The sequence below is a fragment of the Asterias rubens genome, unplaced genomic scaffold (assembly GCF_902459465.1).
Source record: "Asterias rubens unplaced genomic scaffold, eAstRub1.3, whole genome shotgun sequence".
Taxonomy (NCBI): Eukaryota; Metazoa; Echinodermata; class Asteroidea; order Forcipulatida; family Asteriidae; genus Asterias; species Asterias rubens.
The window spans coordinates 272,362-278,705 of NW_022985699.1; positions in this window are offsets into that span (position 1 = coordinate 272,362).

Sequence of the window (6,344 nt, forward strand, 5' to 3'; positions counted from 1 at the left end):
ATGTGTACAAAGGAAAAAGTTATCTGCAGAAAAATGAGACTATGTTTGTGTGACTAGTAATAACTCAATGGTCACATTATTTTATTGTTGATGTATTTTTATTTTACTGTATTTATGATTAACATAACATTTTTGAAAGGCTTGGTTTGTGTGTTGAAAATACTGATTTGACATTTTGCTGGCAGGTGTTTGTATCATGCATAACTTTAACAGAGCCCTTGCATTATTGCATAGATCACAAGTCTAAGCAGCGCCCTCAATAATGAAGACTTATCGTTTGTTGAGAGTTAAGTGAACATTGTTTGACCTCGCACTCTTGACTTTTTCCGGGTCAGATTTGACCTGGATCCAGTTTCTGTTAGGCCTGCTGACCCAGTCAGTTTGAATTGAATTTGGTTTAAAAATAACCCAGAAATGGACCAATCTGATGCATAATCCAACTTGAATTTGTTTTTCTTTCCAGTCTGGGGGTCAGGCTGATCATGAAGTGCCGTGGCACCCACGGAGCCCAGATTTCATGTCAATTGTGACCCTGGAGGTTTTAGAGTGTGGTGGTGGTAGCCAACGAAGGAAGCCAATAGAAGGACGGTTCCTTATTAGTGGCTACTGCTACAGCCGCATGGCTTAAATAATATCCACTTCATCTTGTGTTGAAATAGGAAGTTCACAACAACACCATTTGCAATAGTGCCCGCAAATTATAATACAACCTAGCACTTGGGAAAACAAATGAAACAATTTTGGTATATAATATATAGTGTCAAACGCAATCTTGCAGTTGGCTGCTCAGGATTAAATTGTGGGGGGAAATGAACACAAGTGTAAATGGGTTTTTTTCATAATCATTGCTATTATAAAATAAAATAATTAAACAATTGTTTGTAATTGTAATAAAACAAAGAATTTGAAGACATCAATCTCATTAAATAATTGTTTACACCAATATTTGTGGTTTTCAGAATCCTGTTATGTAAAAATGTCAACTTTCACCATAACCAGTTAAAATGTATGTTTAGGTTTTTAGAAACTTATTAGGTTTCAACCATTCGTTTTGGAGCTAGCATTTGTAAATATCACTTTTTGACATTCATAGAAAATGGCATTATTATAACGCCGAAAGTAGAACTAAGTAAAGTTGGGGAGGTAGAGCTTTCTGCTCTACCGGTCAGGCTATCGCATGGAATGTAAAAGGGGTAACCCTGTTCCAGGCCTAGGAGTAGGTGGCAACGGCCTCTGGAAAAATGAAATATAAATTGTAGCCCACATGTGGCCTTCAGGCCTTGTGTGTCTGGCGACTTGCATAAAAAGCTATAGGCCCCCAGAAAAATACTGTCAAATTTCACTCGCGCACATCAAAGGAAACGAAAACCACAAGATTACTCAAAATCGTTGAGGTTTGCGTCTGTTGCAGGCCTGAAATGTTTCTCAAAATGTTTTGTACTATCGGAAGCTGCTGTAGGATTCTAACTAAAAGATTATATTGCCCATTATTATTGGACATTACAGAAATATTGTTTGCTAATCAAACAGTTGCTGGTAGTGTAAGTACTTTATGTAAGCCACCATTATACATAAACTAACAAACCTGTAGATTAAGTTTGAGATCGATCGGCCATCTGGGTCACGAGAAAATAGTGAAAAACTGAAAACACATTTTTGCATGGTTTTGATGCAAAACGAAAAATGAATACAACGCCATCATTAGACCGTGTAAGTTTTATGTTAATCTGTGATCTTCATGGTTTTTGTTTCTTACCAATTCTGTAACGTTCCTTTAAGGGTGATTACCAAACGTAAGCTATCCCTTTAAAGTACCACCGCTACTGAACTTAAATGCAGCAGAGCGTCACACGGCAACTCGGTGGTGTTTTTCATTGTTACGGACGCCCAACCTGGCCATAATTCGATCCGCACACCTTGCCAGTTGCCTCACTTGAACGAAGGTTATTTTAAAGGGGCTTGCTGGCTACGAAGTTGGCTATGAGAAGCATTTAATATGGTTTGGAAGAAGGTAGAATGGTTCACATATATAGCCTTTGGAAACGTGTGGTTAATTTCATGACAGAACACGCCATTTTGTACCAAAATGTTGAATCTATGGTGGACCTTGTTCCGCTGGTTGTATTTCCAGGGGCGTTTTTTGTTTTTTAATTATTAGTGAGCGATGACAAACATGAGACTTAAAGGCAACGGCCTCTTAAAGTGTGAAAGCCATTTTTGAGGCATAACCGTCCCTTTAAAGAAACCTGCGACACCAAGCGAAGCAGAGCGTAACACGGTAGCACAGTAGCTCTTTTCACCGGTGGTGAGTTTCATTGTTACGCCTATAGACCCAACCTTTTCTATAAATTCGATTCAGCACGTCCACATCACCAAAGTGCCACACAGTCGTGAACGGGTAAAAAAAAAGTAAACAGTAAAAAAAAATTGCAAGCAAACCCAGATTAGTTTGTATACCAACCACATTCATCATAGCATAATTTATAGAGTCCTTGCTCTATGATCATAGACTAGTAGGCCTATGCACAGATGTTTTGCCGTGCTGGAATGTGTCAACATTTGTACCTCCATGGTGTCAATTTCAATTTAATCAGCTGACGGTAATGAACTACATACTGCCGGATTAATTGATTTTTGTTAAAATGATGGTATAATGTGCCGTTAAGCTGTAGGTCTACGCTAAGCGAGAGGTATAGGTCCTGCCCATGACCTTTTATAGCCAAGGAATTCGCCACCATACATCGGCGTGGGCGTCTGTGAGTAAACGGGAGAGGATTTGATCCCTGGACTTTCACCTATGAACCACTGAGGAAGGAAATAGACAGAACTAAAGCGAGGAGGACGGGTGAAATTTACTACTACGGGCTGTTTCATAATGTGGTCTACCCGTACGTTGTGTTTATCACAGAGGTTGATGGATGGGATATGACCTATTTAACTATGGACTTCTAGAAAACTGTACTCTTTGGAGTTCACCGACCATTTGACAGTTGATTGAAACTCTGAGATAGCTCCATGGTTTTGAGCCATATTGCTGGCGGTTCTCATCTGTGTTATTGTCATAACATGGTCATAGCCTAGTCGAATTAAACCCGAGCCTAATAATGGAGGCAAGAGGAGGACATAATTCCGGAGCTAAAAAGACTGGCAAGAAAAAAGCTTCGAGAAAAAGCAGAGCTGCGAACAGAAGAGATCGCGATCTAAAGAGTGGCGAAGCAATGACAATACCATCAAAAGACACCCCGGAAGAAACGAGTGAAATTTTCCATGATGCTGATGAAGTGGCTGGAATAGAATCATTGAGCTACGACCGCTATTCTGTTGTAGCGCCCTCTGTTGACAGTTCAAGAAGCCCTGAGAAAGATGAAACTCAAAGTGAGAGCTCGGGAGTTCCTGAAATCCAGCAGGCTTCTAGTATGAGAAAATCTTACTGGTTGAAACATTATCCGCATTCTACTGGTCACAGTATCGGTATTCAAACAGCCGATGAAGACGAAATAAACAGGAGAAATCAACAATTATTAACAGGCGACGAAGAGCATCTTTTGAGGTCTTCTGATGTCTACGAAGATGCAAAGGAAACTCAGACAGATCGAGAATTTCATTTCGAGCAAAGTAAAGACCGCAGAAAGAAAAGGAAAAACACTAAGAAAGACAGAGACACAACCCAAGCACTTTGCTCTAAAGAAGCATGTTTCAAGAACGGGAATGCGGACGTCGGCCGACGGAGAACAACTGAGGCTCCTGAAGACCAACAGGAAACATCTTGCTGTTGGTGCCTCCTCACTGCTCTCTTTTGGCTGGGAGTACTGATGTTTACACTTCTCGTACTGACGCTGTTCTTCGTGGTCTTTCTGCTGTTTTCTCGGAACCACGGCCTCGGTATCGGACCCTCTTTGCTTTACTCGGATGTGGATCTCGTCCGGTCAACTGTGAACCCGTCACTGGATTTGCGGCACAATGGTCCACCGCCGACATGATCATTAACACAACGACCAACAACTTTCTTTTTATCGAACTTCATTCGGTGTAGGCCCCATGTATGTCACACCATACGTCAGCATCCCATGTCGCAATTATTAACTGAAATGAAGTGGTGAAGGGAACTGAAATTTAGCATGAAAATTAGCAATGTTTCTTGTAGAGGCAGTAATATATTATTTTTGACAGGTGACCTGCGCATCGCAGCACACTGGAGGGAGGTGTATACACACATCAGCCGAAAATAAAACACAAAAATAGTGCCTTTACGGTGCAGACCGAATTGTAACAGGCCCAATTCTTTCCGATTTACACTATAGCACAGGCCTTCAAAAATTATTGTGTTTTCCACTGGTCGAAACACTAACCAGAATTTAAGATTGAGCTCGGCGTGCGTGCTGCACGATAGACTTGTACGTTTTACGTGGATCTATACACATGGATGGATGTGTATGTCTGTATAATTATTTTACCATTTTCCAGCATTTTTTTCATCGATTTTAAATGTAAGCTTTATTTCTTGTTTGTGTGATAGCTTAAGAAATATTTAAGAATGTTTCAACGTCTTCCAAATTAATAAAATACGCTTTTTACCAACATTACGCCGAACCCGCGATGCAAAAACAAAGTAGGCAACTTTGATAACAGTAAGTTGAAGACAATTTCTGTAGAGCAAAATTTGTCCCTCAAAAACGCCGAAAAGAACAATAAGGAAGCGATCAAACGAGCAGGGCATATTCATGCAGGCTTGTAAGCACAAAAACTTGCTAAGCATAGAAATTGGTTACCAGCACGCAAAAGTCCATAATAAAAGTTTACATTGTTGTACTAACTGGTGCCCCATTATTTTTTTGCTAAGCAGTATTGGGCACAGGGAGAGGCTATGCAGTTTTTTGTCTTGCAGAGGCATGCTCAAAAATGGCATGTCAGCCGTGCAAGGCAGGTAGGTATAGTGGGGGCGGGGGGGGGGGGGGAGGTCCGATGCAGGTACGTAGGAGTTGTGTGCTTTCAGATGGTTGATTTCGAGACCTCAAGTTCTAAATTTGAGGTCTCGAAATCAAATTCGTGGAAAAATTACTTCTTTCTCGAAAACTACTCCACTTCAGAGGGAGCCGTTTCTCACACTGCTTAATACCATCAACCTCTCCCCATTACTCGTTACCAAGTACGTTTTTATGCTAGTAATTATTTTGAGTAATTACCAATAGTGTCCACTGCCTTCAAAGGTACTGAACACGTTTGGTAATTGTCAGAGACCAGTATTCTCACGTGGTGTATCTCAACAATGCACAAAATAACAAGCCTGTGAACATTTTGACTCAATTGGTCATCGAGTTGCAAGAAAATGATGACAGAAAAAACACCCTTTTTTTTACAAAATATTGTGCTTTCAGATATGAATAAAAGGCATCTGGCCAGAAGTCTTTTATTTGTGAGAAATTACCTCATTCTCTCCGTTTTATTTTAGTATTGAGTAATTACCAAACGTGTACAGTGCCTTTAAGCCAACCGGCCTGTATTCATTTTTAGCTCAACTTTTATTTGTCAGCCGTTGAAATGATTTATAAATCAATGTTGTTAAAATTTCCGTATATTTATTGTAGTGAAATAATATGATAAGAGAACTGCATCAATCAAAGGGCGTAATTAGATCAGATGTTATAGATGTTCTCCCACTCAAGTTTTCTGGCGTTTCCGGTGTTTATGGTATAATAAAATTTTAAGACTACACAAAAATGGTATTTGTTTCTTACTTTTTATCTCATTTAAAGTTTGCTGTCATTTCATGTACTAACTACACACAGACAACTGATATATAGAAGAAAAAAAACATCCTTTTTTCACACCACTGAGTGTAATGTTCCGTTGTTATTTTAATGTTCCTCTCAATTCATCTTTTATTTACCGAGTTTACCTTTTAATTTATTTAACAGCAATGTCACAACCGCGGGCATGACTGTCACTCCATTCCTATACCTTCCTACACCCCAGCCAGTTGCCTCAGGGCTGGCATTACAGTCACACCTAATCTGTGACATACCCTATATCCCTCGAACATATCGATATATTCCCCCTCATCTTAAATCCTTCGTTAAAAGTGTCTTTCTTTGACCACGTCTTGGTCGATTTGTTATTGAATGTGTATTGTAATCAGGAAAACTCAAGGGGTCGCATGCGTAAAAGTGGCAGAGCCCCCCCCCCTTCCCTTCCGCCATTATCCACCCCCCCCCCCCCCCCCCCCCCCGCCTTTGGATGTTGGAAAGCCTCAGCAAGGGCCATGCCATTTGAATGCAAGTTATTAATTAAACTGCTGTTTAATGTACAGTGTTTGTATTAAATTTGCCGACAGTGATTATAATCAA